This window comes from Nicotiana tomentosiformis, chromosome 10 (assembly GCF_000390325.3).
Source record: "Nicotiana tomentosiformis chromosome 10, ASM39032v3, whole genome shotgun sequence".
NCBI classification, from domain to species: domain Eukaryota; kingdom Viridiplantae; phylum Streptophyta; class Magnoliopsida; order Solanales; family Solanaceae; genus Nicotiana; species Nicotiana tomentosiformis.
In genome coordinates, this window is record NC_090821.1 from 68,777,122 (window position 1) to 68,797,864 (window position 20,743).

Genomic DNA, 20,743 nt, shown 5'->3' on the forward strand with positions numbered 1-20,743 from the left:
TCTTTGTTAGCACGGAGTCCGATGACACCAGATCGGCTAGGCCATCTCCCCACGAACAATGTGGTTTGACATGTGATGCGAAAGAAAGTTGCTACCAAGAGTAGTACCACCATGTGCGCAATATGGCGTCCGATCTCCACCCGATCAGCTAGGCCGCCTTCCCACGTATACCGTGTGGGTTGACTTTTCCAATTCACAATTATTACTAGTTTCATCCCAATTAAGGGAAATAATCACAATTTTACAAATATTTTAGTTTCAACCCAAATATGGGGAATAACCACAATCCACCCCTACACCGGCACATATAGTTTCAGGTGTGGGCCTTATGACCCACCCTTCCTCGATTTTGCTAATGATGCTCCCAAAAATATTTTTGATTTGATTTTCACACAACGGTAACATAAATACAATTGTACTCACCTCAACCTCTTTCATATTGTATAAATCCTCATTAGTATTTCCAGTCACTCACAACAACAATATTCCTTGGCTTATTTGGCCATTGACAAGATTCTTTATTCCTGGCACGATGGCCTTATTTCATATCCCACACTTTCACCTCTTTCAATTTCAAAGATCACCATCAAATATCAACATATAGGATATTTTAGAAATCATATACTTCAATTCCATTTCTAATGGGAACTTTAAACACAAATGGTATCTTCCAAAAGAATGGGGCATACCAACCATCAATAGAAACACACATCAAAATCATAAACAATCAATACATCATTTATTCTTGCAATACTCTTCCCCAAAAATGACAATGTACAATTTCAACACATGAGTATGTAAGAACTCGAATCACACTGGATATATTTATAAAGCAAAGCATTATTTAAAGCAGCTACTTATGGGCATGAATTGAGTACAAAAGCTTTTAGGCAATTCTATTTTCGAAATCATTTTTAAAAAATTGAGTCGATGCTCAATTTCATATTCTTTATCGCATCCTCTCAATTCATTTACACTACTAGCCACAATCATAACTTAAATTCTTCGCACGTTGGCCACACTCTATATCCCCAATTCACTTATTTCATTTTCAAGAATCTTTATAGATTATCAACAACAAGATATTTTTAATTAAGACTTTAGGTACACATATGAGAAATTTAGAGTCTTAAGCACATCAAGGTTTTCTCACCCAATTGGTATACTAGTTTTCATTTAAAACACGACTCAAAGTCATAACATTTTAATACGCAACCCATACTTTGAACATTTATCTTTCGACATAAGGCTCATTCGGAATAGTCAAGTTTATAGGAGATAACCCGGAATATAGAAATTAGAAATCTTGAGCCAACCATACTTGAACTTACGGGAACATTTTGAAATTCGATTCTAAGAGAGAAAGTTTAGCCAACATACATCAATTGAGCTTTCTTAAACTCTAAAATGTTCCAAAATTCTTATCAACTTCAATCTATAATAACAACATCCAATGGGACCAATATTAGTAACAAATTCCATAATTTAGGCTATTTAGGCATTTTATCAAACACCTAGTAGGCATGAATCTCTACATCTCTTAACCATAGAATTAGTTCATCCAACTACTATCATTTACCAACAATTTATCCCACCATCATCCTTAAACAATTCATAACTTCCAACATCACATACATGACCATCCATCCACACCTAACCAACAAAATTCCATCAAATAATCACCTTTCAATCTCCACAATGGTTATGTATTTAAATTGGGCACTTATGGCTTCCAATCACCATACCATGAGTTCCTATACTTAATTAATACTCATATTCCCATAATATATCCATACATGTAAGTCTAAGGGTGTAGGATTACCTTTAGGAAGAAATCTTGCAAAACCCTCCTTTGAGTTCTTGAAGAAATTTCTTGAAGATCTAAGTATTTTACGTGTAGATCTCATCAATACTAGTGTATAAATGATGGAATTTCACACCAAGATGATGGGGATTGCTTAAGTTGAAGATGGGAGGAGTTGGTGGTCTTGAGAGAGTGGATAATAGCTCCAAATTTCGTCCAAATGAAATGGGGAAAATGAACCCCAAAATTGTAGTTATAAGCCCAGATTTCTGGGTTTCGGATGTTGCCACGGATGCAATTGATATCCATCATATTAATAGTCCTCGTCTACACACAAAATAATAAAATTAATGCACATCGACTTTCTTAATAACGCTTAAGTACTTCAAAATTTTCTGGGGTGTTCCAATAATAAGGCATAATAACCAGACATAAGCTCTGCAAAAATCCTCCCAAATATATCCCACAAACCCTAATTGATTTTCTCTCCCTTTCAAGTTCTAATTGGAGGTAAAACCTAGAGTTTGAATAAGTTAAGTTTACTGCTCTCTTTAATCCATTTGTTTCTGCTGTAAATGCATAGCAAGTCGTTCTAAATTTGTAAAAACTTACGGGACGCTGATCGGAAGCTGTGAGTTCGAGTTATTCACTTGTAGCGGACTATTTTGTGGACTGTTCTGTGTTGCTATTGGGCTGCGTGTTTTACTACTGTTTTGTGGAGTTTTGGAGGAGGAAGGATGTGGAGAAACACTATTTAAATGAATGGTGATGGGCTGGTCGTTTGTCGTAATAGTTTTGGGTTGTTTGACACTACTACGGTGGTCGTTTTGTGTATGAGGAGATTGGGGTGTGTTGGGTTGTTTTGTAGTATTTTTTGGTGTATATAAGGTTGGAAAGTAATGTATATATATTGTTATTGTTGCGTTCTTGTGTTGTTGATGTTGTATTAAATTTGGAGGAAGTAAGGATTATAGGGGAGATTCTTCCCGTTTTAATACAAAATAAGCTTGTCGTTCGTTGTGCAATAGTTGTACCTTTCATAACTAAATGATAGTATTATTATCATTACTGTAGATTAAGGTGGGAAGAGGCAAGTTCAACGTGGTGATTGAAAAGATTGTTATAAGGTATGTTAAGGCTATACCTTTCCTTCATTTTGGCATGATGGTGTAACTACATATGTTTGACAATGAGACATAAAGAGAAGTTCGTATTCATGAATTTATTCACATTATCCAAGTCTTAGAAGTTATAGTATTCTCCCTAATCGGGACTTTATATTCAATTAAGTATTATTTTCTTCCATTCAAGAGAGCATTGGGTCTATATATATACATTATTACAATATTTTCACCACTATCGAGCTATAATTGATGGGCAGGTCCCTATAGGGCAACCTCTGATCAGATGGTAAGTTATATACCGAGCCTACTGTGGCCGAGTGCCTATGAGCGAGCCCGGGATGACCAAGATGCTGGCCGAGATATATAGCAAGCCCAGTATGGCCGAGCACCTATGATCGGGCCTACAACGGCCGAGCAGTTACACGTACCGAGCCTTATAGGGCCGAACATTTATTTTACTTACTATATTGAAGGAGTTAAGTCAGTATCAACCAGTAAGTGTATCTCCAAATCATCTTTGACTCCTAGTTACTTTTAGTTATTATATTATCAGTTCCGTTTCAACTTTCAGTTATGTTATTTCCTTACATACTCGATACATTATTTCGCACCGACGTCCCTTTTCTGGGGACGCTGCATTTCATACGTGCAAGTTAAGATAGACAGATAGGTAAACCTCCTCAGTAGGTATTTTCCGAGTTCGGCTTGATTGGTAAGCTCCACGTCCTTTGGAGTTGCCGGGTCTAGGATTTTTTGTTCATCTTATGTTTGCATGTATATATGTTATGGGTAGGTTAAGGCCTTGTTCTGATCACAATACATCCATCAGTAGAGGCTTGTAGACATATCATGCCAGCTAGTGCAGTATGTTAGGCTTGTAGGCCTGGTATGCATCTTTTGTTGGTTTGTCAGCTGTAGTAGTTATGACGGCCTTGTCGGCCCAGCTTTATATTGATGTTTAGTCAGCACTAGTTTCGATTCAGTTTTATATTTTGCTTCCTAAATTGTCTTGCAATGTGGCCCCATGGACAAATTATGACATTATATGTTCAGAGTCCCTTAGTCGCAAGTTGGTACGCTAGGTTATGTGAGGCACCGGGTACCGGTTTTGCCCCCAGGTTCGGGACGCGACAAACTTGGTATCAGAGCAGTTATGTCCTAGGGAGTCTATAAGCCATGTCTAGTAAGGTCTTGTTTATAGATGTTTTGTGCACTACATTATATAAGCAGGCAACTACAAGACATTTAGGATTTGGTTATCGTTCTTTCAAATCTAAATCGTGATGTAGAACTGAGTTATAGGAAATTTGAGTTAAACTTACGTGTTGGTATTGCATACACAGATGACGGTGACTAGGAAGACTACGGCTATCCAGAGGGGAGATGCAACAGCACGTGAGGGGACCAGCTAGGTATCCCCAGTAGATGGGTCCCGATATGAGGCCCAAGGCGGAGATTCCTAGGGATATCGCACACCCAGTTCCACCTCCACTTCCATCAGATCAAGACTTGAGGAGTGCGGTGCATTTGTTGACACAATTGGTATCTACCTAGCAATAAGCTAGGGCATCAGCTAGTGCAGGATCTTCTGAGGGGTCTAGGAGCTCAAGGGTCCGAGATTTTATTTCTTTGAGTCCCCTAGAGTTCACAGGGACAGATCAGAGGGAGTACCTACAGGATTTCATAGATCATCTTCACAGGATCTTTCGGGTTATGCATGCCACAGAGAAAGAGGCAGTTGAGCTAGCAGCTTTTCAAATCCGAGATATATCCATCCTTTGGTATGAGGGATGGGAGAGGTCCAGGGCACGTGATGCACCTCCAGCTAGTTGGGAGATTTTTTAGATGCCTTCCTTGACCAGTACTTACCGTGGGAGATCCAACAGGCTTGGGTCAATCAGTTTCTAGCGCTCAAGTAGGGAAATATGAATGTTTGCGAGTATAGTCTCCGTTTGACTCATTAGCCAGATATGCACCATTCATAGTTGCTACTACGCAGGACATGATCCACATGTTTATAACAGGGTTGGCCCTAGAGTTGACCGAGGCATGTGCCACCACTGCATTGCAGGATACTATGGACATCTCCCGGATTCAGGCATTCGCTCAGAATATAGAAAAGGTTAGGCGTCGGCAACAGGGTACAAAGAGGACTGAGCAAGGTCAGCATAAGAGGATGAGATTTCCAATGTCTTAGGAGCAGTCTCAGGGTAGTTATAGGCCCCAGTACTTTGGACGGCCACCTAGGCCTCCGCCACCTCAGTTATAGGCTTACATATATGACCGCTATACTCAGTCAGGACCAGGTGAGAGCTCACCGGTGTCGGGTTTGCAGTGACAGCTAGGTTCAAGGCAAACATGGTCATTTCCGCAGCGATGTGACATCTGTGGTAGAGGACACTTGGGACAATGCTTGTTATACATGTGGGTGTCCGGGGCATATGATGCGAGATTGCCCAAATAGAGATTCTGGGGGTATGTCACAACCAGCGAATTCAACAACATAATCATCTACGTTCGTCCATCCTTCAGGGCGCGAGTCTAAGTCTTCGGCTGGTAGAAGTCGAGGTAGAGGTAGAGGTTCCAGTTCAGGTGGTAATCAGAACCGTATCTATGCTTTAGCGGGTCGATAGGACCAGGAGTCTTCACCAGATGTTGTGATAGGTATATTGACCTTTTGCTCTCACGATGCTTATGCTTTGATAGACCCAGGATCTACTTTATCGTATATTACCCCATTTGTCGTGGGGAAGTTTGGTATAGTGCCTAAAATGCTAAGTGATCCTTTTGCGGTATCTACACCGGTTGGAGACCCGATTATTGCTAGACCGATTTATCGAGGTTGTACGGTGATAGTTTGTAGTCGTCAGACCTCAACCGACCTATTTGAGAGACTTGATTATTGCTAGACCGGTTTATCGAGGTTGTACGGTGATAGTTTGTAGTTATCAGACCTCAACCGACCTATTTGAGCTAGAGATGACGAATTTTGATGCTATCATGGGCATGGACTGGTTGGAAGCTTGCTATGCTATATTTATTGCCGAGCAAAGACAACCATATTTCATTTTTCGGGTGAGCCAGTCCTTGAATGAGTAGGTAATACAATGACACCCAGAAGTAGGATTATTTCTTATCTGAAGGCAAGAAAAATGTTCGCGAAAGGGTGCATTTATCATATTGTATGAGTTAGAGATGCAGATACTGAGATACCTACACTTTAGTCTATTCTCATAGTCAAAGAGTATGCAGATGTGTTTCCACATGAGCATCCTAGTATTCCTCCAGAGCGAGAGATTGATTTTAGCATCGATTTGCTTCCAGGAACTCAACCAATATCCATTCCTCCGTATAGAATGGCACCTGCTGAATTGAAGGAGCAGTTAAAAGATTTGCTGGAGAAAGGTTTCATGAGGCCCAGTACCTCACCTTGGGATGCACCGGTACTGTTTGTGCGGAAGAAAGATGGCTCACCGAGGGTGTGTATCGATTATAGGCAGTTGAACAAGGTAAATATTAAGAATACGTATCCACTTCCAAGGATAGATGACTTGTTTGATCAGTTGCAGCGGGCTAGATTCCGTTCAAAGATAGAATTGAGGTCGGGATACCACCAGGTCAGATTTTGGGAGAAAGATATTCCAAAGACAGCCTTCAAGACTCGATATGGCCACTTCTTGTTCCTTGTCATGTCCTTTAGGTTAACGAATTCACCCATCGTATTTATGGACTTGGTGAATAGCCTATTCCGGCCATTTTTAGATCTGTTCGTGATCGTATTGATTGATGATATTCTGGTTTATTCAAGTTCAGAGGATGAGCATGCGGTCCACCTGCGAACGGTACTCTAAACCCTCCGTGATCTTAAGTTGTATGCTAAGTTTTCTAAATGTGAGTTATGGTTGAAATCTATAGAGTTCTTGGGGCATAGTGTATCCGATGAAGGTATAAAGGTAGAGACTTGGAAGATTGATGCCGTGAAATCTTGTCCTAGACCTACCACTTCGACAGAGGTTCGTAGCTTTCTAGTCTTAGCAGGATACTACCGGAGGTTCGTAGATGTTTTTTCTTCCCTTTCAGCACTATTGACGAAGTTGACGCAGAAATCAACTAAGTTTCAGTGGACGGAGGCTTGCGAGCGGAGTTTCCAAGACTTTATGAACAGGTTGACCTCGGCGCCAGTTCTAACACTTCCAGTGGGTCCAGAAGGTTATGCCATGTATTGTGATGCCTCAGGTGTCGGGTTAGGATGTGTCCTGATGCAACATAGGAAGGTAATTGCGTATGCTTCAAAGCAATTAAGGAAGCACGAGAGAAATTATCAAACTCATGACCTAGAGTTAGCTACAGTTGTCCATGCACTTAAATATATGGCGGCGTTATTTATATGGTAGTTATGTTGGTGTATTTACAGATCATAAAAGCCTACAATATATCTTCAAGCAAAAAGCATTGAATTTGCGACAAAGGCGATGGCTTGTTTGGGGGTTTGGTTAGTAAATTCTGACGATGGTGGAGTTATACTCCAAAACACTACAAAATCATCTCTCATAACTGAAGTCAAGGAAAGGTAGTACGAGGACCCAGAGTTGGTCAAGTTGAGAGAGCGAGTTTCGCATCAGAAGAAGCCGTTGTTAGAGCTCAAGGAAGATGGAGTTATCAGATACAGGGGTCATCTGTGTGTTAAAGATGTAGCAGGGCTACGAGAAAGGATTATGCCAAAGGCACATTATTCGTGGTATTCCATTCATCATGGGTCGACGAAGATGTATCATGACATTAAGGATGTGTACTGGTGGAATGGTATGAAAAAGAACATTGCTGAGTTTGTCGCCTAGTGTCCTAGTTGCCAGCAGGTGAAGGTAGAGCATCAGAAGCCTGGAGAGCTAATGTAGAATATAGAGATCCCGACGTGGAAATTGGAGGCGATAAGCATGGACTTTGTCATGGGTCTACCTCGTTCACATCGTAAGTTTGATCTATATGGGTGATAGTCGATAGGCTCACGAAATCAGCTCATTTCCTGCCGGTCAGATCTATATATACAACTAAAGATTATGGAAAGTTATATATTATGGAGATAGTGCGGATAAATAGAGTACCAGTATCTATTATATCTGACTGTGGGCCCCAGTTTACATCACATTTTTGGAGGTCATTTCAGAGAGGTCTATGGAGTCAGGTGAATCTCAACACAACTTTTCAACCATAGACTGATGGACAAGCCGAGCACACAATTCAGATGCTCGAGGATATGTTACGAGCATGTGTATTGGATTTTAAAAGAAGTTGGGATGAACATCTACCTCTTGTCGAGTTTACATATAATAAAAGTTACCACTCCAGTATCTAGATGGCTCTGTACGAGGTTTTGTATGGGCGTAAGTGCAAATCTCTTAAAGGGTGGTTTGATGTTGGAGAATCTGGGTTACATGGGCCAGACCTGGTTCAGCAAGCCGTGGAGAAAATAAAGCTTATCTGGGAGTAACTATTGACAGCTCAGAGTCGTCAAAAGTCATATTCTGACGTGCGGCTGCGAGAATTAGAGTTCGGGGTTAATGACTGGGTATTCTTAAAGGTATCACCTATGGAGGGTGTGATGAGGTTTGGCAAAAAGGAAAGCTTAGCCCACGGTATATTGGGCCCTATAGGATCATTTAGAGAGTGGGAAAAATAGCTTATGAGTTAGAATTTCCATCATAATTGGAGTTAGTCCATTCGTTTTTTCACGTGTTTATGCTACGGAAGTGCATTGGCGATCCTACCAAAGTGGTGCCCACGGATGATGTACGGATAATGGAGGACTTGTCATACGAGAAAATTCCAGTTTCCATCCTGGACCGGCATATCCGTAAGCTACGTAATAAAGAGGCAGCCTCCGTGAAGGTTTTTTGGAGAGGCAAAAAATGTGGAAGAGATGACGTGGGAAGCGGAGGAAGAAATGAAGTCTAAATACCCTTACCTATTTCAAACTAAATATATGGCTCGAGATGGGATGCTACGGCACAACTCTATTCAGTCTAGTAGATCATCAGGTAAGCTCTTATTTCTTGACTTTCAGTATTTATGATTTATGGTTGTGTGAGGCAAAGTGATGCTATTTATAGACATTGGCCATGTGTGGCATGCATAGTATGTTTTCTGGCTGCGTGCAGGTTGGTTTTAGTCTAGTGTACGAAGGAGACTCTGGAATTGTTTTTCCAATGTCTCTAAGGGTAAACATTCAAGGACGAATGTTCCCAAGGGGGGAATGATGTTACACCCTATATTTTCGTACGTAAAAGTTCGTCGTTAGGAAACCAATGTAGGACCAAAAATGAGATCATCTTTGAAATTATATAAAGTAAGTTAATCATGTTACCTCGGAGGTTACAAATATTGAAGATCATGAACAACAAGTACAAAGAGGGTTGGAAGGTTCAGAAGCTAAAGAAATTGAAGAAAATAATGTTTCATCGAAAGTCGACAAGTTTGGAATGTTATAATATGTACTTTTGGGGTGAGACTAGGGGTGCTTAACATGATAATCAGGTTGTTATGAGTTATGTTAGTCGTATGATAGTCGTGTGTTATGTTTTGAAGTCAAGCGAATGGTGGAACAAAAGTCAATGAATGTCATCACAAGTTACGTTCATAAGTTTTACTGAACCTTTGGGTCAAATGTAACTGCATTTTCTCCCAATTTACTTAGAGTTAAGGGGTGTTCCACCAGTAAAATTGAAGATGTATGAGTCTATTTTCTAACTCATTAAACCTTTTGTCAATACGATGTCGTAGTAGAGAGATAAGGTCAGTTCTGTTAAACGAGAGTTCAAAAATGGGCCAGTTCGGGTCGTCCAAAAATGTGTCAGTTCGGGTGATCCAAAGAGTCCTTTTTATAGGCCTATGTCCTTCATATATTAGATTGATAATAAGGCATTATAACCAGACATAAGCCTTGCAAAAATCCTCCTAAAAGTTTCCCACAAACCCTAATTGATTTTCTCTCCCTTTCAAGTTCTAATTGGAGGTAAAACCTAAAGTTTGAAGAACCAAGATAGAAGCTTAGTTATCCAACTAATAAGGTACGTTTACTGATCTCTTTCATCCATTGTTTCTGCTGTAAATGCATAGTAAGTCGTTCTATATTGTAAAAACTCACGGGACGGTGATAGGAAGCCGTGAGTTTGAGTTATTCACTTGTAGCGGACTGTTTTGTGTTGCTGTTGGGCTGCGTGTTTTACTACTGTTTTGTGCCGTTTTGGAGGAGGAAGGGTGTGGATAAACCCCACATAAATGAAGGGTGGTGGGATGGTCATTCGTCATAATATTTTCGGGCTGTTTGACACTACTACGGTGGTCGTTTTGTGTATGAGGAGATTGGTGTGTGTTGGGCTATTTTGTAGTATTTTCTGGTGTATATAAGGTTGGATAATAATGTATATATGTTGTTATTGTTGCGTTCTTGTGTTGTTGGTGTTATCTTGAATTTGGAGGAAGTAAAGATTATAGGGGAGATGCTGCCCATTTTAATATAAAATAAGCTTGTCGTTCGTTATGCGATAGTTGTACCTTTCATAACTTAATGATAGCATTATTATCGTTGTTGTATATTAAGGTGGGAAGAAGCGAGTTAAACTTGGTTATTGGAAAGATTGTGATAAGGTATGTTAAGGCTAAACCTTTCCTTTATTTTGGCATGATCCTGTAACTACGTATGTTTGACAATGAGACATAAAGATAAGTTTGTATTCATGAATTTATTCACATTATCCTACTCTCAGGAGTTACAGTATTCTCCCTTCTCGGGACTTTATATTCAGTTAAGTATTGTTTTCTTCCAGTCAAGAGAGCATATGGTATATATATATACATTATTACAGTATTTTTACCACCATCGAGCTATAATCGATGGGCAGGCTCCTATTGGGCAACCTCCGATTAGATGGTAAGTTATATACTGAGCCTACTGTGGCCGAGTGCCTATGAGCAAACCCAGGATGGTCGAGATACAAAGCCTAGTATGGCCGAGCGTCTATGAGCGAGCCTACTACGACCAAGCAGTTACACGTACCGAGCCTTATAGGGCCGAACATTTTTTTTACTTACTATATTGAAGGAGTTGAGTCAGTATCAACAGGTAAGTATATCTCGAGATCATATTTGACTCCCAGTTATTTTCAGTTATTATATTAGCAGTTCAGTTTCAACTTTCAGTTATGTTATTGCCTTACATACTCGGTACATTATTTCGTACTGATGTCCCTTTTCTGGGGAAGCTGCATTTCATGCATGTAGGTTCAGATAGACAGACAGGTAGACCTCCTCAGTAGGTGTTTCCCAAGTTCGGCCTGATCGGTAAGACCCATATCCTTTGGAGTTGTCGGGTCTAGGATTTTGTGTATATCTTATGTATGCATGTATATAGGTTATGGGTAGGTCGGGGCCATGTTCCGATCACAATACATCCATCAGTAGAGGCTTGTAGACATATCATGTCAGCTAGTGCAGTATGTTGGGCTTGTAGGCCTGGTATGTATCTTTTGTTGGTTTGTCAGCTGTAGTAGTTATGACGGCCTTGTTGGCCCAGCTTTATATTGATATTTAGTCAGAGCTAGTTTCTGTTTAGTTTTATATTTTTCTTCGCAAGTTGTCTTGCAATATGGCTCCATGGCTATATTATGACATTATATGTTCAGAGTAGGGCTGGCAAGTGGGCCGGTCCAAACGGTCCCGGGCCCGGTCCCCGGCCGGTCCCAAATTAAATGGGCCAAACGGGACCGGGACCGGGACCGTTTGGTCCCGGGCTAAACGGTCCCGGCCCGCGGGCTAAGTGGGCCCAACATATATATGTTTTTAAAAAAATAATTAAATAGATATTAGAGACAAAAGGATGTTAAAAACAATATCTAAGGTAATTCTTTGTAAATTTTATTATAGAATTGTGATCTAAATTTTATTTAACATCCTAAATTTTAATATTCAATATTTAATATCGAATATATATAGTATATAAGATGTATATATAGTATATATACATATATATATATATATACATCTTATATACTATACATACATCTTATACACTATATATAGGATGTATATATAGCTTATCGAATATAGCTTATATATATACTATACTATATATACATCTTATATCGATATATATATATATATATATATATATATACACTTTTTAGTAGTAACATGAAATGACCAAAGTATGGTACTTCTTAGCTGGTATAAATATGGAATGATAGAAGATCAAGTTTTAGCTCAAACTCAAATTACAGTTTCAACTAAAACTGAGTTGAGCTAAAACTTGATCTTCTATCATTTCATATTTATAATAGCTAAAAAGTACCATACTTTGGTCATTTCACGTTACTACTAAAAAGTATATATATACTAAGTGTATAATATATAAGCTATATAAGATGTACATATAGTATAGTATAGTATATATACTAAACTACACTATATATATATATATATATATATATATATATATATATATATATATATATATATATATCAATGTATATATATAGAGTATATATTGATGTATATATATAGAGTATATATAAGCTATATATATATATAAAAGCTATATTCGATAAGCTATATATACATCTTATATAGCTTATATAAGTTGTATATATAGTATAATATAGTATATATACTAAATGTATAATATATAAGCTATATATATATATATATATATATATCGAATATAGCTTATATATTATACGCTTAGTCACAATAAAGTAAACAATAGTAGCAATTATAGAAGAAAATTAGAGAGAGATTGTGATAGATTGATAATTTTGTAAGAAAAAATGAAAGAATGATGGGGTATTTATAGTTGAAAATAGGGAAAAAGTATAATTATAAAAAGTTTGGGATTAAAACAAAGTTTGGGGGGTTAAATGACTATTTTTTAAATAGCCAACGGCTATTTTTGACAGCCCAACGGTTATATATTTAAAAAAGAAATAGCCGTTGGGACTGTTTGGCCCTCTAAGGGACCGATCCGGTCCCGGTCCCTGGCGGGCTAAATGGTCCCGGGCCTGACGGGCCCAAATCATAGGACCGACCCACGAGACTGGTCCTGGCCCATTTAGCCCATTTGGCCCGCGGTCCCGGGCCTGGACCGGCCCACTTGTCACCCTTAGTTCAGAGTCCCTTAGTCGCAAGTTGGTACCCTAGGTTAGGTGAGGCACCGGGTGCCGGTCTCGTCCCCCAGGTTCGGGGCGTGACACGCTTGTTCTTAAAAGTTGAAGTACTTGAGGTGGGCGATGTTCCAGTTGTTTGGTAGCAGTTTTCCTTCCATTGTTTCTAGTTGAAATGACCCTTTGTTTGCCGCTGTCGTGATTCTGTATGGGCCGTACTAGTTCGTTCCTAGTTTGCCTTCCCGCTAGTCTTTGCTCGCTTGTGTTTTGTCCTTGAGTACGTAGTCCCCGACTTTGAGTGATATGATCTTGGCCTTTTTGTTATAGTAGTGTTCTGCCTGTTGGTTTTGGGCGATCATCCTTTTGGAGGCCATATCTCTCCGTTCTTTGACTTCGTCGAGTTCCTGCCTTTTGCTTTCGTCGTTCCTCGGCCCGCTCTCATGGGAGTATCTCAAACTGGGCTCTTTGACTGGTATTACCGCATTAGTCCCATAGACTAATCTCAAATGAGTAGGGCGTATCTCCTGTGCTCGTCTTTGGCATTGTGCGGTAGGCCCAGAGTACTTCTGGTAATAGTTCTAGCCATAGTCCCTCGGCGTCTTCGAGCTTTTTCTTCATGATGATCAGTATTGATTTGTTAGAGGATTCTTCTCGCCCGTTTCCTGCGGAGTGGTATGGGGTGGAGAGTATTCTTTTGATATGCCACTTCTCAAAAAATTGGGGAGGCCGAAGCGGCACACAATATTTTTCCATATGAAGGTGATCATCTTGTTCGCGTATCTAGGCGAATGTCCCTGCTTCAACCCATTTAGAAAATATATTCAGTTAAAACCAAAAGAAAATGTACATTACCTCGCCGTGCGGGTAGGGGGCCGACGATGTCTATTCCCCACTTGATGAAAGGCCATGGGGAAGTGACCGAGTGGAGGTCCTCGCCCGCTTGATGGATCATTGGGCGTATTTTTGGCATTGCTCGCATTTTTTCACGAAGCCTGCGACCTCTTTTTTCATAGTAGGCCAGTAGTAACCTGCCCATATGAGACACCTGACTAGAGTTTGATTGCCGGAATGAGCCCCGCAGTGGCCTTCGTGGACCTCTTCTAGGACACGCCGCATTTGATTCGGGCCTAAGCATTTCGCTAGGGGGCGCCATACGTCCTTTTGTATAGATCGTTGTGAATGATGTTGTACCTGGCCGCTTGCATCCAAAGCTTCTTGGCTTCTTTTTATCATTTGTATGTACGCCATCCTGCAAGTATGTAATAATACGGTTGCGCGATTCCCAAGTTAGATTTATAGTCCTTACCTCGATGTGATCTATTGATGAGTGGAGGAGGGTGACCATGTTTCCTTCTCCTGTTATGTTTTTAGTGGCTACTGCTAATTTGGCGAGGCCGTCTGCTTCGATGTTTTGTGCTCGAGGGATCTGGTCGAGCTGACATTCATCAAACTCGGGCACTAATTTGCAGATGTCGGCCTGGTATTTTTGCAACCTTTGCCATTTGATCTGGAAAGTCCATGTGACTTGGTTGACGACGAGTTAGGAGTCGCAACGTAGGATGAGTACTTCTTAGCTGGTATAAATATGGAATGATAGAAGATCAAGTTTTAGCTCAAACTCAAACTACAGTTTCAACTAAAACTGAGTTGAGCTAAAACTTGATCTTCTATCATTTCATATTTATAATAGCTAAAAAGTACCATACTTTGGTCATTTCACGTTACTACTAAAAAGTATATATATACTAAGTGTATAATATATAAGCTATATAAGATGTACATATAGTATAGTATAGTATATATACTAAACTACACTATATATATATATATATATATATATATATATATATATATATATATATATATATCAATGTATATATATAGAGTATATATTGATGTATATATATAGAGTATATATAAGCTATATATATATATAAAAGCTATATTCGATAAGCTATATATACATCTTATATAGCTTATATAAGTTGTATATATAGTATAATATAGTATATATACTAAATGTATAATATATAAGCTATATATATATATATATATATATATCGAATATAGCTTATATATTATACGCTTAGTCACAATAAAGTAAACAATAGTAGCAATTATAGAAGAAAATTAGAGAGAGATTGTGATAGATTGATAATTTTGTAAGAAAAAATGAAAGAATGATGGGGTATTTATAGTTGAAAATAGGGAAAAAGTATAATTATAAAAAGTTTGGGATTAAAACAAAGTTTGGGGGGTTAAATGACTATTTTTTAAATAGCCAACGGCTATTTTTGACAGCCCAACGGTTATATATTTAAAAAAGAAATAGCCGTTGGGACTGTTTGGCCCTCTAAGGGACCGATCCGGTCCCGGTCCCTGGCGGGCTAAATGGTCCCGGGCCTGACGGGCCCAAATCATAGGACCGACCCACGAGACTGGTCCTGGCCCATTTAGCCCATTTGGCCCGCGGTCCCGGGCCTGGACCGGCCCACTTGTCACCCTTAGTTCAGAGTCCCTTAGTCGCAAGTTGGTACCCTAGGTTAGGTGAGGCACCGGGTGCCGGTCTCGTCCCCCAGGTTCGGGGCGTGACACGCTTGTTCTTAAAAGTTGAAGTACTTGAGGTGGGAGATGTTCCAGTTGTTTGGTAGCAGTTTTCCTTCCATTGTTTCTAGTTGAAATGACCCTTTGTTTGCCGCTGTCGTGATTCTGTATGGGCCGTACTAGTTCGTTCCTAGTTTGCCTTCCCGCTAGTCTTTGCTCGCTTGTGTTTTGTCCTTGAGTACGTAGTCCCCGACTTTGAGTGATATGATCTTGGCCTTTTTGTTATAGTAGTGTTCTGCCTGTTGGTTTTGGGCGATCATCCTTTTGGAGGCCATATCTCTCCGTTCTTTGACTTCGTCGAGTTCCTGCCTTTTGCTTTCGTCGTTCCTCGGCCCGCTCTCATGGGAGTATCTCAAACTGGGCTCTTTGACTGGTATTACCGCATTAGTCCCATAGACTAATCTCAAATGAGTAGGGCGTATCTCCTGTGCTCGTCTTTGGCATTGTGCGGTAGGCCCAGAGTACTTCTGGTAATAGTTCTAGCCATAGTCCCTCGGCGTCTTCGAGCTTTTTCTTCATGATGATCAGTATTGATTTGTTAGAGGATTCTTCTCGCCCGTTTCCTGCGGAGTGGTATGGGGTGGAGAGTATTCTTTTGATATGCCACTTCTCAAAAAATTGGGGAGGCCGAAGCGGCACACAATATTTTTCCATATGAAGGTGATCATCTTGTTCGCGTATCTAGGCGAATGTCCCTGCTTCAACCCATTTAGAAAATATATTCAGTTAAAACCAAAAGAAAATGTACATTACCTCGCCGTGCGGGTAGGGGGCCGACGATGTCTATTCCCCACTTGATGAAAGGCCATGGGGAAGTGACCGAGTGGAGGTCCTCGCCCGCTTGATGGATCATTGGGCGTATTTTTGGCATTGCTCGCATTTTTTCACGAAGCCTGCGACCTCTTTTTTCATAGTAGGCCAGTAGTAACCTGCCCATATGAGACACCTGACTAGAGTTTGATTGCCGGAATGAGCCCCGCAGTGGCCTTCGTGGACCTCTTCTAGGACACGCCGCATTTGATTCGGGCCTAAGCATTTCGCTAGGGGGCGCCATACGTCCTTTTGTATAGATCGTTGTGAATGATGTTGTACCTGGCCGCTTGCATCCAAAGCTTCTTGGCTTCTTTTTATCATTTGTATGTACGCCATCCTGCAAGTATGTAATAATACGGTTGCGCGATTCCCAAGTTAGATTTATAGTCCTTACCTCGATGTGATCTATTGATGAGTGGAGGAGGGTGACCATGTTTCCTTCTCCTGTTATGTTTTTAGTGGCTACTGCTAATTTGGCGAGGCCGTCTGCTTCGATGTTTTGTGCTCGAGGGATCTGGTCGAGCTGACATTCATCAAACTCGGGCACTAATTTGCAGATGTCGGCCTGGTATTTTTGCAACCTTTGCCATTTGATCTGGAAAGTCCATGTGACTTGGTTGACGACGAGTTAGGAGTCGCAACGTAGGATGACCCGTTTCGCCCAGTACTTGAGTGCTAACCTTAGTCCTGCAATCAAATCCTCATACTCGACCTCGTTGTTAGTCCTATCCGGGTACCTTATGGACTAGTGAACTACTTCGCCTGTTGAGACCTCGAGCACAGGTCCTAGTCCGGACCCTGACGCATTAGAAGCGTCGTCGGTGTACAAAATCCATGGATCTTGCTTTGTGGAGAAGCGTGGGCGGCTTTATTTTCGACTTCGGGCGTTATTTTTGTGCTGAGGTCGGCAAGGACTTGTGATTTTATCGTCATCCTCGGTTGATATGCGATATCATGTTCGCTTAATTCTATGGCCCACTTGGCTAACTTGCCCGACAGCTCTAGCTTATGTAAAATACTTATCAAGGGGAAAGTTCTTTTTCATTTAAACTAACTTACGAGGACACAAATCATGAAGGAATAATAGTCATCACTATGTGACAATTAGTTAATAGAGAAAAACCACGTGGCAATTATTTTTTTCACTTTTTGTTTTATTCCAAATGACAGCAAAATGAAATCACTCTTTCATATCAAATTCAGAATTTAAATTTGATAGATTCGACTAATGTATTTCACAGTATTAAACTCATTACCCTTCTAAAATTATGAATTTATATTAGATATCTATTAAAATTTTAATGGGTTATTATATATAAATATATATTCTGTGTCAAAAATAGAGAATTCTGATTCCTTGTCTCTAGCATGATAGGGTGGCAATAGGCTAGAAAAATAAGTTCAGAACATACTATAGTTATTATCATCCAAAAAAGAGGTAAAAGTATGTATCAAATATATAGTTTGCAATAAATATCTAGTGACTAGTGTTTCACATAATTGAGTGGTCAGACTTTGGTAAGAAGAAACCAAATTTGATTGGGAAAAAGAACAAGAAAAAGAAAAATGAGGAAATTATCATTATATCGCTGATTTATAATGCTAAGAAAGATACTGATTTGTGATTGAATATATCTGTAATTAGTTACCATTAAATGATTAAAAAGGAATATTAATTGATACATGGCATATCAACAATAGGATACTTTTTTTTTTCCATCATCATCAAGTTTATCATTGCCATATAATTTACAGGAGGTACATGAAAATGGCCATGAAAAAAACAAGTCTCCTAAGAACTATATATATTGTTCATCTTCCTTCAACCATAATCATGCAAAACCTTTTTTTATTTACCGTATCCACCATTGATAACGATCTATCGACCTCGTCCCTGAGATGAAATCGAATAAAATAACTTCTTGATGCAAATTAGCAACGAGAGGAGGTGGCTTGAGATGGTTTCTTGATGCAAATTAGCAACGTCATACGTCCCGTACCAAGCCACCTACCTAAACAAACCCTATGATAAAGATGATCACATCTTAACTCTCTAACTTCTTCTCCTTCTTCAATCTTGCACAAACAAACTGCACATTCTACTGAACCCGAAGACTCCTATTCGGGTTCATAATGCATAATTTCAAGCTCATGATCCTGATCCTGATCATTTCGAGAAATAGAACTAAGATTATAAGGATGAAAAAAAGATTGGAGGAGAATTTCCCAAGCCCATTTCAACTGATTAGCGATAAAAACTACGTAGTTTAGTGCTATAGTTATCGATGATCTGGGAAACCTTTTTAGGGTTTTCTTCAAAATATAGATGGAGATAAAAAGAAGAAGAAAGAAGGTGATAACTGATGAAGCTGGACGCATCTTTTTTCGTCGTCTTCTTCTTCTTTTAAATGTGCAACTTTTGTTATTTTTCAAAATTCTCACAAAAGCTGCTTGGTGTATGTTTTGGGAAGGATACAGGAGCTTTATATATAGAAGAGGAGAAGTAGGAAATTGGCTACCTGAAGAATATAGTCAAAATAAAATACAGTAATATTTTGGTCATTGATTATACACGTTTTAAATATTTCCACAAAAAAAAAGAGAAGATTGAAATTTCAAATTTTGTGTTAATGTCTGCCGCTGTACGTACTATGGATAATAAATCATGGGTCTATAACATGCGGCAGCGATTTTACTAGCATCCAAAAGTGAAAAGTGAAAAAGAGAAAAGATAAGACGAATTATTAAATGAAATAGTAAAAAGGTAGGGGAGATAGAAGTTCAAGAACGGAAACAAAGAGTGTCAAAACGAAAATTACTGCAGTTTCAGTTTCTTTTCTAACCATGTTGGATTGAAAAAATCTAGTAATAACATGGTAAAGGGCAAAGGCGAATTCAGGTTTAGATATAGAGCTCGTTTGGACATAAGAAAGTTTTCCTTTTTTTCCAAAACAAAATTGAATTTTTTCGAAATCAGCGTTTGTTCATAAAATTTTCAATTTTCACTTGAAAATGTATTTTAGAAATTTTCAAAAATTTTAAAAACTCCAAAAAGTTATTTTTCAAAATTTTCACTCAAATCACTCACAAAACTTCAAAAACAACCCAAAATTATATTCATGTCCAAACACAACTCTAAATTTCAAATACTATTTTTACTTGAAAAATTTTTCCCTCCTATTTTCCTATTTTGGAATTTTATAATTGTTATGTCCAAACGCTCACTTAATGGGATTAATCTATAAGGAATTTATTGTCCATTCAAAATTATAAGTTCAGAATTTAATATATTTAATGTTTTAATTGTTTTCGTATGTATATATATGCTCTACATTTAAAATATTAAGTCCAATTAACTCGTAAAAACCTACGCTACATTCGTCCTGTAAATTTTGACCAAAAGCTCTTCTCGTCTCCAATAGCTAATATTGTTTTAAACATGCCAAACATTTGTGTAACTATAAAAATTTCTCATAAACGGTAAATTAAAATAAAATTTTCTCTAAATATGAAAATACATCAATTTTTTATGAATTAATAAGAAAATAGTGTCAAATAAAATAGAATAGGGGTATGAATTTTTTGTAATTAATGCTTCTATCAGTATTTTAAAAGACGTGAATTGGGAAGAACAAGGCCACGTATGGCTAAAATTAGAGTTGAAGTGGACCTGCTGAAGCCACTATCTCAAAGTGTATTTGTTGGCCAAGAATATGAAGATTCTCCACTCAAAGGTTACACTCAAAAATTGGAGTATGAAGGAGTCCCAAAATATTACAAACACTGTAGAAACATTGGTCATTACATGATCAATTGTAGAGCTCTAGAGAAAAAGAAAGGTGAAAATATACAAGAAGAAGAGAATCACAATCAAGGTATTGATCATCAGTTAACCAAAGAACAAGAGGGGAGCAAGGCTAATGAGAGTAGCAATGAAAAATCTCAAAATCTGCTGAATCCAGAGATCACTCAAAAACAGCAAAATGAAGAGGTCAATAGCAACAACAAAAAGGATAGAAAGAAGAAGACAAAGTAGAAGAAGCTTAAGAAGTTGCCAAAAAAGAAGAGTAAAGTTGTGTTTAAACCATCCAATATTAAAAGAATAGAAAAATCTGTTTCAGCTGCAAACCAAAACGACTTCTCAAGGCAATCCATTGAAGAAAGCGTACTTAGCCCAACAACAAAAAACAACACCTGCCAACAAGAACAAACTAATGAGAATATCAACAAGAATTCTTCTGAAATTT